The sequence below is a fragment of the Suricata suricatta genome, chromosome 13 (assembly GCF_006229205.1).
Source record: "Suricata suricatta isolate VVHF042 chromosome 13, meerkat_22Aug2017_6uvM2_HiC, whole genome shotgun sequence".
Taxonomy (NCBI): domain Eukaryota; kingdom Metazoa; phylum Chordata; class Mammalia; order Carnivora; family Herpestidae; genus Suricata; species Suricata suricatta.
Genome location: NC_043712.1, coordinates 10,273,867 through 10,298,781, shown reverse-complemented (window position 1 = coordinate 10,298,781; position 24,915 = coordinate 10,273,867). Strand labels below are relative to the sequence as shown.

The 24,915-nt window shown below is 54.3% G+C and overlaps 1 protein-coding gene across 2 annotated transcripts in view; it reads left to right on the top strand.

Annotated features, from left to right (window-relative positions):
• The first annotated feature begins 2,760 nt into the window (after positions 1-2,760).
• Positions 2,761-24,915, top strand: part of NEK6 (NIMA related kinase 6) — a 79,174-nt gene continuing 57,019 nt past the window's right edge. Inside the window, exon 1 of one of the 2 annotated variants that reach the window (XM_029919567.1) lies at positions 2,761-2,842. The gene's annotated coding sequence lies outside the window, so the exon portion shown is untranslated. Of the gene's footprint in view, positions 2,843-21,617; positions 21,712-24,915 lie in introns of those variants that run through there. The other variant, XM_029919568.1, reaches the window with a different exon arrangement.

The following is a 24,915-nucleotide window of genomic DNA, read 5'->3' as shown; positions in this document are numbered from 1 at the left end:
GGGGACGGCGGGCGGGGGTGTACGCGGGAGGTCGCGACGCGAGTGTACGCGCGAGTCTGAGTGTTGTCCGCGGCCGAGCGTGCGTGGGCGGCGTGTGTCCGTCTGTCCCTCAGGGTGTGCGCCCGAGTGTGCGCGTGCACGTCGGAGGGTCTGGGTCGTGTGGTTTGCTGTGGAGGAGTTCGGGGGACACGCGCAGGGCTCCCTTTTAGACGTTTATCGTTAACTCTTTGCCGCAGAATGCGCTTCTCGTGGGATCCCAGTGTTGTGAAGGAGTTGTGTGAGTTCAGGGAGTACGTGCGCGCACGTGTGTGATTGCTCACAAGTAAATTCTGTGTGCATTGGTAAGCCTTTGAGGGCTGAAGTGTACAGACGTGCATGTGAATGTGTATTCTGTGTCTGGGGGTATGTGAGTGTGTCTATTATGGAGGTCGAGGGCCCCGCTTTGCACCCACCAGGCATATTGTATGATGCATCAGCCCCTGGCCCCGATGCCAGGGAGCCCGTGGAGAGAAGTAGGCCAGAGGTGGGCACCTGGTGGGTGCTGGGCCTCGTGTGGTGAATGAGCGCAGAGGTCAGACTGGTGGAGCCAAGGCTGGGCTTGGCAGAGGGGGAGGCCTCAGAGCCCAGCCTCGGTGGGACCCACTGGCGGGACCCTGCATGGGGCTGGCTCCGTGGTGAGCTACTTGGCCTGGTGCCAGAGGACTTGTGTTCCGTTCTTCCAATACTTTTTCTGGGTCTCCTGGCTTTGTTCTTGCCCGTCTCTGGCCCTGGCAGATCTGTGGCCTTACCCTGGGGAGACCAGGGGTCTGACGATTCTTTCTGTGTATCTGGAGGGTCTCTGTCCCTGCCTACTCTGCTAAGTGGATAAATATTCATCAGATTTATTCATTTGTTGAGCCCGGGCTCCAGGCATGAGCCCCCAAGACAGAAACAGCTCAGCACACTTGGGACCCTGGTTTCTAAGGTCTGTCGTGCAGCTTTGAGGGGCGGTTTTTTGGGGGCTTTAGAAATGTTGAAAACCTCTGCAGCTGAAGGTCTCAGTTGCTTTAAGGCCAACTTTAGAAACTGTAGAGCTCCCTAGTTCCCTGAAATTTTCAAAACTCAGCTTGCCTTTCTGGGGGAAAATGTTGTGCACAGGCAAATCTTCGGAGACACACTTAAAAATCGTGGTGTTAATGGAAGAAGAATTTCATTGAAAGGGATGTAGAGCCGGCTGTTCCCAATGCAGCGGCTTATGGAGTGAACTTTGGACGTCTCTTTTAGCAAACAAAACCTGGAAGGAAACAAAAAAGACCCACATTCTTTTTCTTTTTTGTCCTAAAAAAAATGAAACACCTTCTGGGTTTGCTGGAAATGCCGCCTCTCCTTCTCCCCTCAAGGCCAGGCCCTCCCTCTACCCCCACCCCCAAATAAAATATGCCTGTGGGGAGCTGTGGATGAGTCACTCCCTGGCAGAGAGCCCCATGGGCAAACATTTGGGAAGGTTCTTGCCTAACTTCCCAGAAGAAAAGGCCCAGGATTTAAAATGGTCCCTGTGGTTTGTCAGCCCCTGCTGTCCCAGTCTGCTTCGGAAATGACTAAAAAGTAGTTTCTGTCTTCACAAAACAAAGTCTCAGACTGAAGCTGTGGCCCAGATTGGTCTGGGCACTTGGGGTTTCAAGAGGGTTTGAAGAATCGAAGCTCCTGGTTTTGCCCGGTGGTATTTCCAGTGGCTCCGGGCAAGGAGGGGGTGGGGAAGGGGGACAGGAAGCCATGCTCGCGGAGCCCCTACTGTGCCCTCCCTGATCCTAGCTGTGCCACAGAGAGGTCCAACCTGTGTCCTGGGACTTCTGAAAAGGGGTGGAGGCAGAATCCTGTCAAACTGCCTGACTTCAGGCCCATCCTCCGAAGGTGCACGGACTGGGTGCTTGGTGTTTCCACACACATCGATTCATTTAATCTTCACCATGATGTGGGGGGTTATTTTGAGCCTCAGGGCTCAAAGAGATGAAACGATGTGCATAATTTTCTGGAAGTAGCGCTACATACAACTAATGGCCACCATTCATTGAGGGTCTGCTATGTGCCAGGCAAAATACTGAAAGCTTTAGGCTCATTTCACTCAATCCGCTCAGCAACATTATGAGATAGGAACTATTTGAATATTTAAAACATGTATATTTTTTTAATTTTCAGAGAGAGAGAGAGAGCACACATGCGTGCAGGGTAGGGGCAGAGGGAGAGAGGTGGAGAATCTTAAGCAGGCTCCACACTCAGCACGGAGCCTGAAATCACAGGGTTTCATCCCATGACCCTGGGATCATGAGCTAAGCTGAAATCAAGGGTTGGACACTCACTCACTCAATCGACTGAGCCACCCAGGCACCCTTAGATGGGAACTATCTTGATGCCCATTTTACAGATGAGGAAACTGGGGACACAGAGATTAAAGTGTGCCGAGGATTGTGGACTGCCATGCAGATGACCGTGGAGTTGAACTCAGGCTTGTCTGAGCAGAGTCTTCCCACTGGACCTAGAAAGTGCTGGTCACAGTCTTTCAGGTTTTTCAGGGCTGGGTGCCTCGGCCGGCTCCAGCCTTCCGGGACAGGGCTTCCTGAAGGTGCTGCCCTCCTTCCTTGTCCACTCTTGCCCCTATGCCATGGATGACCCACGCCCAAGGCCAGGACTGTCAGATAGAAAGGACTGTCTACAGTTCACATTTTTTTTCTTTGCTCACGAAGTGCCAAAGATTGGTTTCAGAAGGGAAGTGTCAAAACAATTGTCGAAAAGAGAAGAATATTCCCTTCCTCTTCTCGGGTGAGACCAAGCAAGGGAGTTAGAGGGTGGAGAGCGGAGGACCCTGGTGAGTCATCTAAGATTAAATATGGGTTGGGATCTCTAAGCCTGTGTGGGGAGGGGGCAAGCTGGGACACTGCCCTGAGCCAGAGCCCAGTGTTCGACCCCCCCAGCGATGGCGCATTACCTCCGGGGCCCCAACTCCCAGTTCTGAACACCCGACAAACAGGATCATTTCCGTGTAGGCTGCTTGTCACTTGCCATTTTAGCCTCGTGCCTATCTCTCTTCCTTGTTCATTTCCCTTTTTATCACGGTTTATACTATGCGGTGCTTGAAAGGAGTATTGTGTGAGGACCTATGCGGCTTGGGGTGTGTGGTGCCCCTGAGAGTGTCCTTTGATGTTGGAAGGAAGAGGTATTTCTCTCTCTTCTGAGTGTGTTCTGCAAATTGATGAACATTTGCAAATTGCTTTGAGATGCGTTAATTTAAGGTGTGAAATAATAGATCTTGTGCGAAGGCTCAGCCACATTTCTGGCATTGATGGATTTCTCTCCCGTCTGGCCTGTGATTTGGGGAGGTAAAAATAGTCCTTGTTTCTACATTTTTATCTTTATTTATTTATTTATTTTTTGCTGATGTCATTCTTTGGAAGCGGTGTGCACATACCACGGACCTTTCTTTTGGCCATCACTTTGGATGGTTGCCAGAATGCTGGCCACCAGAATGTGGAGCTTTGGGGAGCAAGGCTGTTCCTGGAGTGTGGGGGGGGGGGTCGTGTGGGGTGGTCTGAGCAACTCCTGGGGGGTCTGTGAAGTCTCTTCAAAATGAATGGGTGGTAGATGAGGACCAAGATTGGACAAAGATTCTCAGCAGCTTTTTGGTATTTGGCCGTCTTCTAAAGTCTGACTCTTGGGTAGTGACAAGATGGCCTTTGGAGAAAAGGTTTTATGTTTATTTTTTTTTAGCCTTTTATTTTTTCAAGTAAGCTGTATGCCCATTGTGGGGCTTGAACTCATGACCCCGAGATCAAGAGTCAAATGCTGCAATGAATGAGGCAGCTAGGTACCCCGACAATATTTTATTTTAAAAAGAAAAAATCAGGTCAGTGGCTTCACCCATTCTTGTCTGAGCTGGGGGGCACACTCAGAGTCTCTTCCTTTGGCCCAAACTGAATTAAACCAACAGTCTTCTCAGACTCGGCTTCCAGACAGGAGCGGACATTGGGGCAAAGCAGTTGGTGGTGTAATTTCCTGTGACGTTCAATTTGGGAACTTGAACGTGGAGTGTGATCTAGCAGTTTGACATCTGTCCCTCTAACAGACTTGCTTGTGTGGGAACAGACCCACATACACAGCCTCTGCTGTGTTGTCTCCAATTCTGGATTTTTCCATAGACGACTGCTCGGGTGGTCTGGTGGCAAAGGCCCCGTCTTCTGGCCGGGCCTCTTGGCATCCACCAGCAGGATCGCCGCACCCCAAACCCAGCCAGTTGCTTTGGCTGGATTCTGGGGGCCGGATGAGCAAGGGGCCAGCCGAATTGAAAGGTGGTGCAGCTGGGATCTGAAATGCATTCAGTTCCAACGGCCTTGATCCTCATGGAGCCGTTCTTTCTTTCTCTTAGACATCTGTGTGATGGTGACCTCATAGAAAAGAAAAAGGGGCTTTATGTAGGAATTCCATAGGGTGTGAAGGAATTTCTGCAGGGGGAGGGGGAGGGAAGCTGCCATTGAGAGCCTGTGGTGCTGCCTTTCCTTGAGTTGTTGGAGCCGCACACTTCAAAATTAGGCTGGGGGAGGGGCAGCGCTTGACCTTGGCAAATGGAGCTGGCGCCTTAGAGGAGAACTCCGCAAAGCCCCCAAGTTGTAGTTGAGGATATGGGGCTAGTCCCTCAGACCCATTCTCAGTGCAGGTGAGTGGCAGACTTAGAGTTTGTCTGTCACCCCTCTCCCCAGGACCTGCCTGCCTTCTTCCTTGTTGTCCCCAAAGTCTTTGAAACTGGAAGTTGTCAGGAAGAGACCTGCAAAGGGGCATCTGTTATCTTGCAAATGACCTTCAGCTCTGATGAGTCCACAGCAATCCAGAGAAGAACCACACGCCTATTTTGCAGAATGGAGACTGAGGCCCCAGGAGGGGAGGGCACTAACCCACAATCACATTTAAGAACTTGGCCTTTGGCCACCCCACGGAGTGAAGTGGGAGTCCCAGACCAGTCCTTCACCTCCCAGAGCCTCAGGGTCCCCAACTGGAAAACAGAGACAATATCAGGACCTTCTAACGTTTGAGGGAAGAACTACAGGAAACAGTGGATATAAAACCGTCAGCACATGGGTAGCACCCCGGAAGTGCTACCCCCAGCTTTTATGAGAGGTGAATCAGCTAATTGTTAAGGACTCACCTAGGCTCACCGGACCAGGTTGGTGGTTTCTCCGTCAAGAGCATTTTCAGCGTCCCGGCCTATGGAGGCCTTTAAGGAGGCTGAAAGCAGTGTTGGGGCCTCTTCAGGTGCCACTGAAGCACTTCCCATGATCATGACCCTCAAAATAGACCGGGAAGAGACACGGCAGTTTGGACCAAGGCCGGCTTTAAGTCAGGGTGCTCCAGGCGGTTCAGGGAACCATCTAGAAGTCAATGTTTTGTGTTCCCCTCCACCCGCCCCCCACGCGGCTCGGAAGGGGAGCCGCATAAGGTTTTGACGCGTCCTCTTGGAGTTGGAGGGTCTCTGGAGGCCCCGAGAGCTGTGTCAGCCGCAGTGTGTTATTAAGCAAGGCAGATGTTTTGTTAATTATTTACACAGCGTCGGGCCCCATCAGAGGTCTGTGCTGACAGAAGTGGCTGTCACAGACCTGGGCCCAGGGGCAGGCAGAGCCCTCCAGGAGGAGCCGCACAGCGAGGCCCGGTGTGGGGGCAGGGGGGAGGCTGTGTGTGTTTGGCGCTCCCTCCTAAGCCATTTGGGGTTCTGTCAGGCTGGTTTGTTGTACCTGAGGCGGGGGTCCTTGTCCTGTGGAAGTGGCCGCCCCTCCCGAGGCAGCTTCTTCACACCAGGGACCCCGCCGTGGTGTGTGTGGTGAGGGGAGAGCATCAGTGGAGCCACCTTTGAGTGTGCACCTCTCCTCCCCCATCGGGAAAATGGGCCAGTAGCACCGCCTTGAGGCCCTTGATTCTTGGACACCATGTGGCAGAGAAGAGGGTTAGGGGTGGTTTGCCTTAGAAACCCCAACTTTAGGGCACCGGGGTGGCTCAGTTGGTTAAGCATCCAACTTGAGCTCAGGTTCCTGAGTTCAAGCCCCGTGTTGAGCTCTGTACTGACAGCTCAGAGCCTGGAGCCTGCTTTGGATTCTGTGTTTCCCTCTCTTTACTCTCTCTGCCCCTCCTCTGCTCACGCTCTTTCTATCTCTCAAAAATGAATAAACTTCCAAAAAAATTTTTAAAAAACGAAAAAGAAAGAAATCCAATGTTAGAACCAGACTTGTGAAAAGAAAGGGGTCTGGGATCAGAGCCTTCCCTGGAAGGTCACTGAAGGAGAGGGACTCTAGCTGGGGGTGGGGGTGGGGCGGAGGGCACAGGCAGACCTCCCCCTGTCTTCCCAGGGCACTAATCCTGTTACCTGTTTTACATAAGGAGGGTTCACACAGGAGTCGTTTCAAGAAAAGGTTCTCGTACGAACCATCCATAATCTGTAAGTCCGTGTGGGGACAGGAGGCAGACTGCTGGATGCCAGGGGCGGAGGGAGGGGAGCCCGGGGAACGACCACTGAACGGGTACTGGGTTTCCTTTCGGGCCATGACAGCGTTTCCGAACCAGAGAGAGGTGGTGGTTGCATCACATCGTGAATGTGCTAAACGCTGCTGAATTGGTCACTTCAGAACGGTTCATTTTATGTTACGTGGAAAAAAATTTTATGAGGTTCCGATGCTTAAAAATAAAAGCATGAAAGCCTCTCATTTTACAGGTGGGGAGACTGAGGCCTGGAGAGACTGTGACCAGCTTCCAAGGTCATGGACGCTGTCCCAATCCTCAGGCCAAGGCTCTGGTCATGGTGCTTGGGCCTGGGCTGTGGGCAAAGAGTCCGATGCAGAAACACAGGCCTGTTCATGACTGTGCGGGTGGAGTGGGCTCTGTTAACCAGACCCGCCTTTGCCGGCTGGTATGCGGGCTGTCGGTTCACTCATTCATTCGAGAAAACATCCCGACGTTCTGGGTCAGGCGATATTCTGGGAGCTGGCCCAGAGACCCTCTCAGGGCCCCCCCCCCCCGCCCCCAGCCTCTAACCACCTGGTAAGGACAGGGGCCTTGTCACCAGCCCCCACCCCCCAGGTGCTCGTGAACATCTGCAGTAGCATCTTTCCAGGGCTCATTCTCTGGGGAAGCAGGAAGGCTTTCCAGGAAGGAGGGCAATCTCAGACAGCCTTGAGGGAAACACGAGGTTTGCCTGGAGGGCGGAGAGGGCTGGGATGAAGGGCAGGTGGACCATGGGGGGCAGGGGTGACTGCGGGATGGGGTCCTGGGCTGTGCGCACACCCCCAGCAGCGTGAAGGCAGCGACCTCTGCCATTTCCCCAGCTCTTGACCTCCTTCCATACTGTTTGTGTCATTCCATGCTAACCCTTTACGGGGATTAACTCGCTTGTCCTGCCAGCAGTTCTCTGATATAGATGTCATTGTGCCCATTGTGTGGATGAAGAAATAGACACCGAGAATACAAAACCTGTGTGCTTAGTGAATTCCCATCAGCTGAGTGCCGGACGTAAGCTGGCTGCACCGGGGTCTGGTCTGTGAGTCTGAAAGTGCCTGTCATGTGGGCTGTGAGTTGGTGGGCGGGCCCAGGGCCTGGGAGAAGACCTCCTAGGCAGCTGGAAGGAATAGCACGTACCAAGGAGCAAATGGTGGGGGAAGAGGCTGCCGAGGCCTGCGGGGACCTGGGGGGATTTGGTCTTTACTGGAAGGGCCATGGGGCTCACTCCCTCTGCGGCCTCACCACTCAGCAGTCTTCCTCTCGCTGGTTCTGCTCTAGCCGTGGGGCCTCCTTAAGCCTTTCCTCAGACAGGTCAGCAGATTCTGCCCTCTGTCCTCTCTTCCGGAATTACTTCTCCCCCCCCCCCCAAGTATTCTGACTTGCTCCTAGCCACAAAAACCACTTCTCCAGAGTGACCCTGTTATCCCCATCCTGTCAAAATGAGTCCCCCACTCCTTTACTCCTCTCTCCCTGACGTGGCCTTACTTTTCTTCAGGACCCCTACCCCTTCCTCATTTCGCATGTTTGTTGTCTCCCTCCCAGACTAGAACGTAAGCTCCATGAGGGTAAGACTTGGCCTGCAGACCACCACTGTATCCCCGTGCCCAGCACTGTGCCTGGCACATAGTAGGTGCTCGGCTGATAATTACTGAATGAATGGAAAGTTTCAAGGGGGCAAGTGGCAGGATCCTTGAAGAATGTCTATGGGAAATTATCATGTCTGTTAGCAAACGTTGCTTCTCTCAGTGGACAGAGAAGGGCTGAATTGTGTCCAACTGACCCCTCTCTGTTCAGAGAAGGTTTCTTAGAGAAAGGTTCAAATCATTCCAAAGGAGGAAACTACACTTATAGAAGGGCTCGTACCTCCCCGGGTTACTGGGATCTTTTCTTTCCTCCTTTTCCTGCAGAGTCATTCTTGATGCCTGTATAGGGGTGGCTTTGGGTTGGCTTGAGTGGGTGTGTGGCTTAAAGCTACATTTTTTAAATCAAGCATACTTATTTTTTCAGAGGACATATCTTTTGGGGATTGCTTAGGGAAGGGCCCTCCCAAGCCACCTCTGGGCACAGACATTGCTGTGCAGCAAATGAGCAAAACCCAGAGTCCACCCAGCCCAGAAAACGGAGGGTTGTGCATTGAAAGAGGAAGTGATTCCCTAGCTGGCGTGGCCTTGGCGGGCCACCAGGGTGGGTGCCCAGATGGCGGGACCACTGGGGACCACATGGCAGATAGACAGGGAGCTGGGGAAGAGGGAGCCCACCCATACATTTGGTGGATCCGGCGAATCCAGCCGGATTTAGTTACAGCAGGATCTCAAGCGCAGACTTGGCGCAGTGTGCATGCATTTCCTTCGCTCATCTCCCCCAGGACTTTTAGTGGCCTTTTGTGTTTGTTTTAAATGCCAATCTCCTCAGCTAACCCAAGAGGAAACAGGACTGGATTTTTGTCTGTGCAGAGGCTGGGGACAAGGGTGAGGGCTGCCCACTCTTGATGGTGACAGCACAGCATTTGGGAACTGTGCAAAGAAAATACTTGAACTCCAAGCTCACAACTTTTGTTTGCACATGCCTTTGTGGCATCCCAGGCCTTCAGGTATCACCCATCTGTAGGTTAGGCACACGGTGAGCACACTTTCCAAACTCTCCAAAGGGCAGTGGTCTGTACAAGCATGTTAGTGACATTTGGGGACAGGAGAGGTAGTTTGGAAGATGCTGTTTCATCGCTAGGATGTAGGAAGTTCATGGATGCTTGAATGGCTTACGGGGCAGCATCTTTGAAATTGCACAGTGCTGAAAATTCTAGGACATATGGTCACTGTGATGTGCTAATGTTAGCAATCGAGATATTTAATTACCCAGAAAAAACCCCTTTGCCTATCCACTACGGGTTACTGAGGAGCCTTTATTTCTCAGGAGGAAGGTCTCACACTGTGTAATCTGGACCAGCAGACAGGGAGTCATTATCCCTCATTAATTTATTAGCTAATTAAGTGATTTATTTGGTCACGCGTTTATTCTTTCCATTGCTATTCATCGGCAACATTTTCTGGGTCCCCTCTGTGCCTGGACAGGTGCTGGGCACTGGGAACAGAATGAAACAGAAGAGCAAATATTACTAAATCCCTGCTGGGTGCCAGCCCACTGGGTGGTTGTGTGAGCTACAGGTGAATTCATTTCCTCATGGTCGTTTACTGAGCACCTACTATGCACAGACCCATGGAGATGCCGGGTGACAATGACCCAGTGCCTTGTGGTTTGAACTCTCCCTGCATTTTGATGGGGTCTTTTGGTCCTGACCCCCCTCTTGCTGTGGCAAACCCAGCCAGCCACTGTTCACAGGCCTTGGAATAAACCAGAAACAATCCAGATGCCCCAGGAACCGACGTGAGAACAAGGCATCTCCTTCACACGCGTCTCAGTTCCGCATCTTGCCGCCACCCAGCATTTTGAGACAGAATGTGAGATCTCGTGGTTGGCTAAATACATAAATATTTTATGTCTCGATATTCTGAAAACGAAGCCCAAATGCGCAGAACTGCAGCACATCGGTGCTATAGATCATATGTTATAATAATCTGATGACATGTTGTTTAAATATTTATGGACTGATGCGCCATGACAATGGGGGGAGAATGTAGTCTTGGAGCAGAGTCGGGGCAGATGCTAGAAAGGAGGGAGCCGATTCACGCGATCCAGGGAGGCGCCACACGATGCTCAGGGTTTTGATTTGATGTTTTGGGGTTTCATGACAATAGCAATGGCTGACATTTGTTAAGCACTTGCTGTGAGCCATACCCTTCACCGATGTCATTTCATTTAATCCTCAGAGCAACCCCCTGAGGACAAGGCTCTTGACAATCCCACGTGACATAGGGGACACTGAGGCCCGGGGCAGGTCAGATCTGCCCTTGACTCCACAGCTGGAGCGGCCCAGGACCAAGCCCAGGTTGGCTGCAGTCTGAGCTCACGGTCACTGTGTATTCTGCTCTGCCCATGACTAGTCACCTCAGAAAAGCTGCCACCACCACCTGGTACCGACTGGACTTTCTGAATCACAGAAAGAAAGATGACGTCTGTGAGATGTCGGGTGGGAGTAGCAACCCCGGGAACAAATATCTAACCCAGCAGGGGTGACCGTGTGCCGCCAGAGCCACCAGGCCACATGCCTGGCACGAGGCGAGGGCCTTGGAAGTGGCTGTTCCGCCATGCTTTTTGCTGTTGGTTTTGTGGTCATTCAGAAGGGAGCTGACTGCAGACGTCCTAGGCCTTACCCGGTCCCTGCAGTGCAATGTGGGGGCGCTCGCAGCAGCCCGTCGGTCTCTGACGGCCCTGCAAGGTAGGCCCCGTGTCTCCACCGACAGGTGAGGGGCCCCGCCACCTCCCAGAGTCCGCGCCCCACCTTGGGAGGCAGTGCATGTATGTCGACCATTCCTTCCATGCTTGCTGCCCTCCAGGCTCCGCTGGCTAAGCCTCCCTCCACCTGTCTGTGCCACCATCGGCCCTGCCTGTTTTCGTCCCTGCTCAGCATCCTGTTGATTGTCATAACCCCAGCCCTGGAAACAGGGCCTGGCCCACAAGACAGTAGTAAGTGACCAACCACAGGGGTTCAGAAATGAAGGTCTGTGGGCAGGGGTGAGGGAGGGGCCAAGTTGTCGCAGACTGCACGGTGGCTTCTAGTTCTGCAGAGGCCTAGGGATGTCCCCAAGGGCCTCCAGGCCAGAAGGTTGTGTAAATGGAAGGTAGGGCCTGCTACATAATCTGTGAGGCCCAGCACAAAGAGAAATGCAGGAAAAAAAAAGCTCCTTCCTTGTCAATCTCTCTCCATCCATCATGGTGGTTTTTATTGGCTCTTAAATGCCTTGCTTCCTTGGGCGCAGGCACACTCACAGGGCAAGGACAGACCCTCGCAGTTACCCTGTGGCACACCTGACCCCCTGACTGCACGCAGGCCCCTGCTGAGGGTGGAGGGTGGCAGAGGTTACTGGGGTTAGAGGTCAGGAGTGGGAAGACTTGTAAGCCCAGGCTCCCAGCCCCCAGCACGTGCACCATGGTTCATCAGACTTCACTTAAAAAATATGAGTTCAAAGATAAAGTGAAGACTTTAAGACAGTGGACACAGAGCACGAAACCCCAAGCACGGGGCTCCCTCCCGAGAGTGGGGCAAGATGAAACTGCGCTGGTTGCATGTGTGGGAAGCTGACCCCAGTGGGAGGGCTGCGGCCTCCTCCATTTCAAGAGCACGGCCCCTGTGTCAAGTCCTGCACGGGCGTGGGGCCAGATCTTATCTGGGGAGGAGGTCCTCTGTGAGGTGCGCTCTGCAGACCACTGGCCTGCGATGTGAATGCTGTCACTTGGCCAGCTGGTCTCTCCCCTCGCCCTGGGCCTCTCGTGCCAAGCCCACACCGTGGACATGGACATGAGCCTCCTTGGAAATGCCCCCCTTCCACGTTTTCATTCCTCACGTTGTTACCAGATGTTACTGTATTGACAAACCCATCCCCTCCAACTTCTTATCCTTGAGGACAAGGGTCAGAAATCAAATGACAAGGGCCTGGCCCATTCACTCAGGAAGAATGCCAAGCAGGTGGTGCCCCAGAGATCAGAGAGGGTGGTGCACTCAGGTTCCACCAGCTTCCCACGCTGTTCTTAGCTCTGAAACTGGGGGGCCTGGCAGCCACGAGATGTGCACATCTGGCCGCTTTTGAAAACACGAATGAGGGAGGCTCGGGAAAGTTAACTGTTGCTTATTATTCAGTAATGCCTTGTCTGTGTTGCCTTAGTTAATCCCCACCTCAACCTCGGGCTGGCCCCATTTTTCAGGTGAGGATAACTGAGGTTCAGAGATTGAGGCCAACAATGAGTCACATGGTTTGGAAACTGAGACTTGAACCCCAGCCTGGCTGAACCCCAAAGCCGGTGCTCTTTGGCTGGGTGCCTGGGGCCACCGCCTGGCTGAGTCTTGTGCCTCTACTGTCTGTTGCATGTGCGTGGGGACAGGAGCCAGACACGGCCGCTTGTCAGCTCCTGCCTCTGAGCAGACACCCTTCTTGGCAGGGAGCAGGTCCTGAGTCTCTAGCTCCAGCTCTTCCCCTCTGAGTCCAGCCAGCCCTGTGGCCGGTCTTAGGTCCAGATACAGAGGAGGGAGGTCGCGGGGGGGGGGGGGGGGACCCTGGACACCCTGGATGCCAGCCACGCCTCCACCTTTTGCTCACCACTCCCCTCGGCTTGCTGCTTCCCCCCGGGGGCTTCAGTTTTCTCCCGTGCAGAGCGAGGGGGAAACCTCAGTTCCTGTCTCTGGGGCAGTTTTCCTGACCCCGGGAGGTAGGCACGCATGTAACAGCCATTCTGCGATTGGTGGCTGTTACTGTGTTGACAATCAGCCACACGGTGTGGGGTGAGGACTGTAGCTTGGCGGCACCTGTGACGCCCAGGAACTCCTCTGCACCCTGGGACCACGTTCGCAGTCCCTCAGCCCAGAGCTGCCCTTTCCGAAGAATTCTTCCCTTCCTTGCTTTGTTTCGTCATTCATCGATCCAACAGAGCCAGGCACTGTTCTCAGGGGCACAATGAACAAAAGAGACCAAACGGAGCTGGCATTCTGGGTGGGGAGAGCCGTCATAAACAAGACATGAGTCAAGTATGTCCAGTGTCATTGGTCCAAGTGTTGGAGACAGAGGAACAGGAGTTGTGGGGTGGGAGGGGTGAGGGTGCCCCCCCTTCACCACCATGAGGCTCCCTCCTGGGGTGATCCTCCCGCAGTCTCTCTCTTTTCTCCAAGGGCAGTCTCCTGAGAGTTTACATACCGGCTGTTCTAGGTCCCAGCTCTCCTGGGAGGCGCTGGGATGGCATCCTGGGGCTTGCTTTGAGAAAGTGGTTTTCCCACCTGGGATGTGGGCATTTTCCCTCAGGCGCTCCCAAGACTTTTCCACTGCTCATTCTCAGGGCCGCTGGTTACCAGGGCCAAACTGGGCAGCCACTGGCCACATATTATTGTGCTGACTCCTTTTGGAGACCCTGTGACCCAGGCTCTTTAGTCTCATTTTACAGACAAGGAAAGGGAGGCTGAGCAAAGCTGAGTCGGTCGCCCGAGGGCGCACAGCGGGTCTGAGGCCAAGTCAGGATTTGAGCCCAGGCCTTCGGCTCCCAAAGCACCTGCCCATTCCGTTCAGAGCAGCAGATGTCCAGCAAGCACCTACTGTGTGTCAGGGCCATGCTGGGTGCCTCACGAGAGCGTGGTCAAGAGTAGCACTCAGATTGGCCTGAAAAGTGATTGCATTTCCTCCAGGCCTGTGAGGTGGGTAGGGTTAGCCCCGTGTCAGGGATGAGAGGGCTGAGGCCCAGAGAGGTTCTACAACTTTTCAAGGTCACAAAGCCCCGGGCAGCCCAACTCCACTGGCTCTGCCTGTTATCGACCTCTGATGTCTCCTGCTGGCATTACCCTCCACCCTCATTTTGCACTTGGACCAACTGAAGTCTGAAGAACGATTCATCGGCTTGATTCTGAATTGGAGGGGGGTGGGCCCTCGTGTACTTTTGGAAATTGACACCCTTTCCGAAGTGAAATTGCTTTTGAGATGCCCCTGACCCTCAGGGCAAAAGACCAGAAAAATTCTAGCAGGCGACCAGGGCCTGATAGGTGTGGGACTGTGTCGAGGATCCTCCCCGACTGACAACCAGGGCGCCAGGGTTTAGGGTTTTCTGACATCAGGGACAGATGGGCCTTTTAAAAGGAACTGCTTGCTGGGCTGCCCCGTCCCACCATTAGCAAGCAGTCCTCAGACAGCGAGGAAACCGGAAACCGCCGTATTCCATATTCACGAAATGGTGAGCCTGCGATCAGACCTATTTATTTAAACCCAGAGTCCATGAGGCTAAAGACTTGAGCTGTGAGCGGGCGCCGCCTCACTGCAGCAGGGAGCCTAATCTGCAGGGTTTTCTTCCCATTTACGGTTTTTTGTTGTTGTTGTGTATTTGTAAAATGAGGCTTCTGCTGGCAAAAGCAGGTTTTAGTGAGTGCAGCAGCTCTTTCAAGATCTAATAAGGCCCCAAAGGAGGGTGTGTTCCGGCAACTCTTTCCTTCCCCCCTGGGGGTGGCCCGATTCGGCTTGCCTCCTGCACTCGGGGCACCAGGAACCATCCGTCTTGCTTCCCATTAGCGGAATTACCACCGTCAAGTCCTTGCAGACGAGATGGGCCCTTTGGAACTGCCTTGGGGACGGGCGATAGCGTCGGCCATGCAGTTTTGCTTAGAGGGGAAAGGAAAGAAAAAGAGAGAAAAACCAAACTCTCACAAATGGCTGGTTCCTTAGGTCTTAAGAGCCGGGGCCCAGGAGGAAAGAGGCAGCCGGGCGGGTCCAGCCCCGCTTCCCGCTCGCATTCCCGGGCAGGAGGTGCGGTGATGCTTCTCAGAGAAGAGTGGACCGCACAAGTGATGGGGCCTGGGGATGGCGATCTGGTATCCTACCTGGAGACTCCTGTGTCAGGGAGCAAAGCAGTTGGGGCTGTAGGTTATAATGTTCCGCCGTGGCTTGAACTGCTTGCAGCTGGGGGGACGGGGCAGGGTGGGCCCAGTCTCTCGGTCCTCATCTGTAAAGGGAGGGACGGTGAGCTCTGTGCCTTTTGAGTCTCCTTGGTTGGCCCTTTATACCTGGCTTTGGGATGCGGCCAAGGCCCACAAGAGCCAGAGGACGAGCCTGGCAGTGGGAGGGCTGGCAGAAGAATGACAAAGCAGTCGTGACCCTGCAGCACATTGAAGCATCCCTTGGCTCCCCGTTAGCTCATAGCCAGCTGGGGGCCGTGTGTCACTGGGGTGTGTCAGGGGGGAAAGTCCTGCACCTAGCCAGGGGTGGAGCCTCCCCACCCTGCGCCCAGCACCCGCTCTGCCAAGGCCAGCTCTCTTAACAGCGTGTGATTCTTTGTGTAGAATTATCAGCTATCCTTTTCTAAGCGCTCCTCCTCTTACTGCTATTACTCCGTTGGCGTCAGAGCACCAATCAGGGGTTTACATGTGCTATCATCAGCTAGTCTTCACCTTTAAACAGCTCCATTTTATGAGGGAATTCCAGGCTCAGAGAGGTAAAGGAACTTACCCAAGGTCACACAGCAAGGATTTGAACCCAGATCTGTCTCCCCTGGGAGCCACTCTGCTGATAACCTAGGAAGATCTGCAGGGGGTAGGTGGAGAGGGCATGCTTGGCAGAGCACTGGGCCTGTGAAGCAGGGGTTGTAGGAAACCGGAAGAGGCTCTCTGGAGCCGATGTGGCAGATGACAGGTGCCACCTGAGACCAGAGTCGGACAGGTAAGGAGGCCCTTGACGCTAAGCTGTGGAGCGATGGCTTTATCTGGCTGCTTCGAAGGCTGACACGGTGTTTGTGGTAGCGTGTCTGGAAAGTGGTTGGGCGAGGGCAGGTGATAAGACCAGGAGGGGGTGAAGAGGCACCAGTGTGGATGACGGTGTGGACTGTCCCTGAGCCCCTGAGCTGCCTGCAGCTGCAATCCCATCCCTTTGGCTCTACCCCAGCCCCACCCCCCACCCCAACCCTTCCTGCTGAGTGTCTGGCAGGAGGCCCCTCACCTCCGCACCCCAGCCTCCCTCACAGCTTTCTTGTGAAAGGCAAGGCCAACGCCTAGGACTTGCTGGGGACAACGTGAGAATAGATGATAAAATATGTAAGACTTGCAGCACCACTCTGGGAAGGGGGGGAAGGTGCCAGGGAGGTGTGATTTTCCCTAAATCTGATTTCTGCTTGTCATTTCTTTCCTCCCCATCAGAGAAGCTGTTTTGGTTCTTGGGAATGAGAGAAGTCGGAGTTAATGCCAATGCACCAGCCGAGGGCCAGGCCCATTTAAGCTGCCTTGTCCCTGACTACATTCATTTTTGATTTCCAGGCCATCTCATTGATCTGCAGGAACCTGGGTTCTAATGTACTTCCCAGGGACCGAATTGTGTTGTCACTGTGATTGAATTCTGATTCGTTCTTTCTTGATTGATTGATTGGTTGATTGGTTGATTGATCTGGAGAAGTCAGAGGCAAAGCCGTGAAAACGACCGGCTCAGCACCCTGACTCCCTAAAGGGCCTAGTGCCTGCTGGGGAGGCAGTCTGGATATTTTTATGTTGAATGGACAGATGAAGGTGAGGAGATAAACGTGTCACTCACTGGCTGGGTGACTTCATGTATCCAGGGTCTCATTTTTCTCATCTCCAGAACCCGTATTTCATTTGGGGAGACTGAGATTCAGAGAGGTGAGGACTGTGGCTGACACACCCAGCAGAGAAACCTCAGGGCTGGTCTGCCCACCTGTGTGAACTTCCGCTCCCAGGAGAGCCCTGGTCCGTTTGTCTGGCCTTTCCTTCCAGACACTGAGCCCCCCCAGGGTTGGACGTGGCCTGCCCAGAGCAGATCTGCACTCCTGCTTCCGCACTGGGGCCCCTCCCTCCTCTAAGCACCCACTCCCCTCAGTGCTGGGCAGAGATGGGGCAGATGAGCCTCCTGTGTGCTGGGCACACCCTGCGCACTTGACCTATGCCACGTCATTGAACAAGTGTGCCTTTTACGTAGGTCTTCTCCCCACTTTCAGATCATGAAAGCGAGGCTCAGAGAGTTGAATGAAACTTGGCCAGGGTTTCCCAACAAATAAATGATGGACGGAGCCCAGGTTCAAATTCAGGAAGGACAGTCGCCTGCTGGCTGGAGAAGGGGTGGCTTTGACCCATTATTGTAGGCGTGCTTTCTGAGGCAGAAAAAGCAGGGAGTCTGCTGGGGTGGGGGCCCTTGGTTCCCCCCGAAGTGTGGGGCTAGATAGGGCCCGAAACCCACTGGGTCCCCAGGCACCCACCCCAGCCCGCCTCTGTCTGGCCTTGGTGGCTCTACCTGGACAGTGGGAGGACAGGAGGACCTGGCTTATCTGAGTGCTGATTACATGCTAAGCAGTTTGCTACATCCTCTGAATTAGTTGTCCCATTGACTGTGTGAAGGTCCTTATTTACGTGGCCTGACCCCCTCCTCGGCGACGCTTCCATCATAGATCTTGCTGCTGTCCAATGTCTGTATCCACCACCTGACCACTTGACACCATGGGGGGGGCAGGGGGATGGGTAGGACCTGTGCCTCAGACAGTTCTCGGCTTTGTGAGTCTCTCAAGAACTGCTTGGTGCATGATGATGGGATGGAAAGGAAACTGAGGCCCGAGGCCTCGCTCATTGACCACCTCTCAGTCTGGAATTCCAGGTGCGCCTGCCTGTGTCCCCACAGGTTCCCGCTGCCCAGAGAAACTTCCAGTCTGCGCTTGTGGCTTCGGATCAGCTCTGTAAAAGCGTGTCCTGTGACCGCTCAAGGAATCTGGGCCTTTCGCCCAGAAGAGAGTGTGTTTCCTGGCTTCCTGAGAACTGGGGCCCACCCTGCCGCTGGCCGGGGCGCACCGAATGGGAGGGAGGGAGAGATGGACTCCTGCCCGGAAAGCGACAGCATCAGACCTTATCATCTGAGGTTGGCTGCCCTGTGCCCGAGACTGTCCCGGCAGGCCCCCAGCGTGGCCATTTGTCCTAGCACCCCAGGCCAAAGTTTCTCTACTTCTGGGGCATCTTCTGTGGGGGAGTTAGCGCTCTTGAGTTCCTGGAAAAGAAGCATTCCTCGCTGCTCATGCAAAGTTTTATCCCTTGGACGGCTGTGCCGGCACACCTCCCGGGTTATCACGTGGCACACGTGGGTGCAACGTTCTTGAAGCCTGGGGTGACTGGCTTTCATTGGGTCGTCAAGCTGCCGGGGCCAGATGTTTCGAAAAGCCCCTTCTGGAGTGTCTGGCATCTGGCCTCCCCCTCTGAGGCCGGGTGCGGGTTTACGAGCTGTCTTTGAAGAGGGCTGGAGTCATCCGGCCCGTGATGTCTGTACATGGAGTAATTTCACGATTTGGTTTTCTTCTCAAAAGAAGGGTCTGTGCTGCTTCTTTCTCCTTCCCCTGCTTTTTCCTTTGTATTTTCTTTTCCTTGGACCCTTCCTCATCGACTGGCCTGCAGTGCTTCCTCCCTGGGGCTGGGAGATCACCCCATCTGGAACGACCCACAGGCTAACTGGAGTATCCTGGGCAAATTTCCGAGAGGGAGAAAACCTTTTTTGTACCCAGAGGAGAGCGGGAATGGCCGGCTTCCCTTCTCCTCGGCCAGGAGTGAATAAAAACAATCTCTCTGCAGGGCACGGTGGCTTGAGTTTGCTGGCTCCCCAGTGCCAGACCCGGGCCAGACCGGGGCTGTGTGAGCTTCTCCCACAGTGAAATGAGAAAACTTAAAGACAGGCCTGGCATCAACTACTTTTTTATGTCAGGTGTCCTCTTGCATGCAGGATGGTGATAAGAAATGGGAATTTTGCTGTAGGTGACAGAAAAAACATTGGCAACCTTACAAGGTCTGTCTTCAGAATTTAGGGGAAACGTTACAGGCCTGTGAAATCCCCAGACCTGGGAGCCACTGATGTACTTCCTCTGCAGCCTGAGAAACAGAAGTTGAGCCTGGAGTCTTCCACGAAGTCTTCAGTGCCTGGGGGGCTGGGGAGCTGGCGGCCTGTGCATGGCAGCCATGCTTGGGGGTGCGTTTTCCAGGACCCCTCTAACAAGTCACCCCAAACCGGGGGCCTATAATAATGGCAGTTTACTCTCTCACGGACCTGGGGCCAGAAGTCTAAACTCAAGGTTTTGGCAGAGGTTGGTTTCTTCTGGAGGTTCCGAGGAATCGTGTGTTTCACGTCTTTCTCCTGGCTGCTGGTGGCTGCCAGCAACGCTTAGTGCCCCTTGGCGTGTTCACACATCACTCAGTCCTTTCGTCTGTCACCATATGCCCTTCTCCCTGTGTGTCCCTCTTCTTATAAAGACACTGGTCATTGGGTTTGGGCCACCCTTATCCTGTGTGACCTCATCTTCCACGGATTACATTCGCAAAGACCCTATTCCCAGATAAGGCCATGTTCCCGAGTTCCAGGTAGACACAAGTTTTGTGAGGACACTGTTCAGCCTGGGACAGGGACTTGATGGCGGAGGAGGAAGGCCTGTCTAGGTAGGGCGCTGCCAAATGTTGGAACTTGGGAGCGTCTGCTGCTGTTTGAGTTAAAACAGGATCCCCAAGATGGGACAGGGCCCCGCCGTTGCCAGCAGTACCGCCAGTGCAGCCTCGGCCTTTGTTGTGGATAAAAGGAAGGAGGGACCCAGTCTCTTCTCTTCCTCCAGGGACCCTTATCTAGTTTGGCCCAGGCTCTGTGGTCAGACGTTCTGAGTTAGCATCCCTGCCCGGACCCTTCCTCACCAGTCATCACAAGTCCCAGGGCCTCTCTGAGCTCTGCATCTCCCCCACCGTGAAATCAGAGTGATGATTCTAGCGTCGAACCATTAGGAGATGGCTGTGCGACTTAGAGGTTTGTAACGCCCTTTCCTCAATCCTTACAGTGCCCAGCACGGAGTCTGGCACACAGTAGGTGCTCAGTATAAACAAGCCAGTTAAGAGAGAGTACCTTGGGGCCTGGAATACACTTCAGAGCTCTCTTGAGACATGGTCCCAACATAGTCCCTTGAGAGGAAGGTTCTATAGGCATTTCCTCTCTCCTGTGCATGGACACAGTTACCTGAGCTGACCAGGGCAGGCGTGGGGAGGTCAAGTGCGTGCAGGCAGCATTGGCAGAGGAAAGGTGCCACTAAAGCACATCTGGGGCTTCAATTCCTCACATGATGCATTGAGTAAAATTATACCTGGGCTTGGCGCTGCGGGAGACGGAGGGGTGTGCAGAAGAGCACTGGAAGGGGAGTCTGGCTTTATGGCTCTTACAAGCCCAGATGTTCCCTGGCCCTCATCAGTCCTGCTGGGCCTCCCTCTCTGCTGCAGAACTGAGGCCACTCCTGTCATTTGGGCCTCTGTCCCACAACTGCTTCGACTTGCCTGGCCTTCAGGCCTTTGCACCTGCTGTACGTCTGCTCCTCTGCTCAGAGCTGCTTCCTGTTCTGAGACGGGACAGACAGACTGCACGTACCTTTCCCCATGTTTCCACACCCCGGGCATATGCAGCAGTGATCACGCTGGGTTGTAGATGCTGGTGTGAGACTCTTATCTCTAAACAGGGAGCCCCATTGAGGACAGGGGCTGGTCCAAGTATGCGTTTCAAAATTGAACAAATGATTGAATGTCCTTGGACACTGCTCTCGGTTCTTTGGTTTCCTGTCTTGAAGATACTGGACGTGGACAGGTGGGTTCCTTGGGACCCTTCTGAGGTCTCTGGTGAAACATGAACTCTCAAATGAGTGGATTCAGAGTTTCTTCTCCTCCCAGGAATAGAACGGGAGTGTTGCAATAGCACACATTTGACTAATAGTTGTCATGGATCCAACAGTAGGAACGGGGTATGAGGGGCTTTCTAGGTGCTCAGCACAACGTCCTCAGTTAATGGATTCTGGTGTCTTTGAAAAGGCAGGACTCAGGCAGCCTCGCTGGTTATTTTAACTGCAGTTGCACCAGCCCTTCCCCACCTGTCCCTCTGCAAGTCTTACTCCCAGGCCTGTGGAGGGAAGGATGTGTGCAGAACTCTCTCTCCTCTTCCGTGTCTGCCAGAGCTCCTCCTGATGGTGCATACAGGTCCCACGGGGCCCGGCCCCAACCCCCCCCCCCACTCCAGGCTGGCACCAGATGTCAAACCTCTACCTCTGCTATGTCCCTGCTGTGCAAACTTCTACACCTCTGAGCCTCAGTCTCCTTACCTACAAAATGGAGAGAGTAACTCCTGCCCCATGGGAATGAATCAGGGCACAACAGATCAGCAGTCTGCTTTCTGAAGCCAAAAAATGTCTGTCGTCTGAAGAATTTTGTTTTGGAAGACAGGTCTTGGGTCAGAACCGTGTTCCCCAGGCATTTCACGGTTGAGCATCCCAGGCATGTTTTATGAGCTTGGTGACCACCCAAGCCTTTAAGCCTTCCACGTGGACGTCCCCAGGTCAGGCTTTTCGGGAATCTCGTACACAGCTGGGCTGCCTGTCACGTTGGTAGCATCCTTTCCACAGAGCGGGCTCTGTCTGGCCATGAATAGACGTTTTTTTCCCCCCTCTTTCTTGGATGCCTGATGGCAGCCTCCCTCCCGCAGTCCCAGAGGCCGACCTGCATGTAAAACTCCAAAATGGACATCAGAGCGGGGCCGTCCATTCCTGCGCAGACTCCGGCACCCAGCGAGGCTCAAAGAGGTGGGTTGATGGCTGCAGTGACATGGGAGCCTCCCAAGCCCCAAGCTGTGGTTAGAAAGGCCACTGAGCAGACAGACACCATCAGGGGTCACAGAAAAGACTCAGAGTGGCAGCCGAGATTGGGAAGGATGGCCCAGTGTCTTCGGAAGCAGGCCGGCGGGTATCCAGGCGCCAGATGCGAGGCCGCTAGAAGCAGGGTGCCTGCTGGAGATCAGCACGCTGCAGGCCGGTGGGCCTTGGGGTCGGGAGCATGAGTTCTGGAACCACACCACCTTGCTCCAGATCCAAGTCCTGCCGCCTGACCTTTTCATGCCTCGGTTTCCCCCTTCTGTAAATGGAGATAATAATGTACCTGTGAGGGGTAAGTAGATTCACATCACATAAGTGCATTAGAACAAGGCTTGACGCATGGTAAACGCATAAGGGTAAACTGAGGTTGGGAAAGGGCAAAGGACTCGTCTGTGGTCACCCAGCAAGTCATCGGAGCAGCCAGGCTGAAACTCATGATTTCTAGTCCCGTGGACATTTCCCTCCTCCCCCTTCACCCTCAGTCAGACTTTTTCAACTCTGCCTCTTGCAAAGGAAATCGCGTGACCCCACTGCCCACAGAAATTCAGACTGCACAGGATTTCGGAAACCTCTTTGGGCTGGCTGGGGACCTTGGTGCAATTCTATTCAGCTGCTAGTTCTTTTTTTTCTCCTCCCCCCCTTTTTTTCTTTAAAGCTCCAGAGGATTTCTCCTTTCCTATCTCCCCAAATAGAAAATATGACCTTTTGTAAAGGAGTTTGAAGACTTTGATCCCTACTCGGTATCCCTGAACCAACCCACCCACCCCCATTCCCGGGCCTCTGTTTCCCCATCTCTGAAATGAGAAGTTTCTGCCCCTTGGCGGGTGACAGCCCCTGCCTGCCAGCCTATGACTGCTCTGGGGACAGGTGGGCCAGGGGGTGCCACCTGAGTGCAGGTCTGTGCTGTCATGTGAGCACTGACTGAGCAAAAGCTGGTGGCACATCCTTCTAGGAAGTGAGGTGAAGCCCACCAGCAATGCCACCCACTTCCGCCCACGTCCTGGTTGCAAAGCTTATTTGAGTCATTAGAGTTGCCTGTGTTTTTTTCTCACTCTCCTGCTTCAGCAAAATGCTCTGCAGTCTCTCTGGGCTGAGCCTATGTCACATCTGTAGGCCTCTGAGGTGTCAGAACTGAGGGGCTTGGTGGCTTTCTGATCTCTGCTGGGGACCCCAGCCCTGAGCCCTGGATGCTGCCAGCCTGGGGTCACCCCTATGAACTTGACTCTCCTCACCTGTGAAATGGGCGGACGAGCCCCTCCCAGCAGGGATCATAGCAGGCCCAGGAGAACTGGGTCGGAGCCCTGTGCCATCTCCTCCCCTCTTCCTTCCCACCCCCAAGGCCCTGGCTTACCTGGTACCCAGCCAGAGCACAGGAGGTGTTGATACACCTGAGTCCTCTCTGGTTGTGGACAGCCTGGGACACTTGGCCAAGCCTGGAAGCCTGGAGACAGCTGCTGGCCCATTAGGGCCGACGGCCTCCTGAGTGCAGCCCTTTCAACCTTTTGGCAGAGATCCTGGGGCTCAGAAGGGGAGGGCCTGGAGCAGGGAGGCCCTGGGGCCAAGACGGGCAGCCAGGACACTGGACTGGTGTCGCCTCGCCCCCTAGGCCTCCTCTCTTCCATGCGTGGGCTCACTCTGAGGTCAGCCTGGCACCCAGGGCCACGGCCCAGCTGAGCCAGGGAATTCAGAGACAGGCGCCATGTGGGGCTGGAGCAGGAGGCACTGGATGCAATGCTGAGCCCCACCTTGCCACCCCCTTACAGGGACTCAGGCAAGTCATGCCCACCCCTAAGCCCCCTTCTCAAAAATGCTGCTCTGCCCACCTCTCTGGGTTGTCATCGGCTTCATAAGGTGGTACGGGTATAAATCCCTGTGCAGACATTCAACAACTGTCCGGATGTGAAGAGTGTAATGTTCATCACCCCCGGGGGCATTTATGTACGACCCCCCCCCCAGGCAGTGTCTGCTGCAGAGTAGGTGCTGCGTCAGTGTTGAATGAGTACGTGACAAAAGGTACTATTTATTAAGCACCTGATACCTGTCAGGCACCACACAGGGGGTTCCCATAAGGTGCTCTAGGCCGCACAGCGGCCCTGGGAATTTAGGTATGTCCCCATTTTGCCGATAAGAAAGCTGAGGCTCAAAAAGGGAAATAACTTATCTAAGGTCACACGGCAAGTGGTCGAGGAAGTTAGGATCTACACCTGACTCTGAAGTTCCTGTATCCCACAGTGGCCCACTGGGTCCCTCCCTCCCCGAGCCTGCTGCCACGTATTTAACAAACAGCTCCCTGGGAGCGGGTAGGGAGAGGCACTTGTCCAGAGACCCAACTTGGAGCGTTTGCCAAATTCTGTGGTGGAAATCTTCCTCCTGTGTTTGATTTTAAGCAACCGAAGTGATAGCAACTGTCTCACAGAACCCCTGAGAACGCAGCAGGCGGCCTCCAGCGCCCCTCTGCACCCTCCCCCGTGCGTGCCCAAGGCCACGGAGTAAGCAGTGTCCCCGGCCTGGGACCGCAGACTGGAGCCAAGCAGTCAGCTTGGGGATGTGTGTGTAGGGGGTAATGTGTGTGCCTCGGACACATCCCCAGCCCTGCCCCACCAGAGCCCCCACAGCTCCTTGGGGTCTCGGTGTCACACACAGATTTGGGTGGGATGGATGAGCCCGCGACTGCAGTATTCAGGCCCGCCGGCCCCGCCGTGGGCGATATTCCTGCCAGGCCCGGAGCAGAGCCCTATAAACGCCAGGATATAATGGACAATAAAAGTCGCTGGAAAATAGTGAGTCTCCTAGGACCGCCGGCATCCCTGCCACACGCCGCCTGCCGGAACTTCGAGCCCTGTGATCATGAGGCACAATCGTCATGTAAATATATAGGGTCTCTCGCCAGCCGCCCGCCAAGATTTATTTTATTGGGACAGTTGGGGGAGGGGGCGCCTCTCAGGTTCATCGTCCTGGTAACTTTGTGAAACGCTTCGCCATCACTTCCCAGCTTCTGAGATAATGCGACAGGAGCCAGCACGGCCTCGCCCACATTTCCGGTAAGGCACAGGTGCTTCCAGTCACAGCGGCCCAAGGGCCTGGCTGACCATGAGACTAGGGTCCCGGAGAATGAGGACTGGCCTTGTTGTGAAC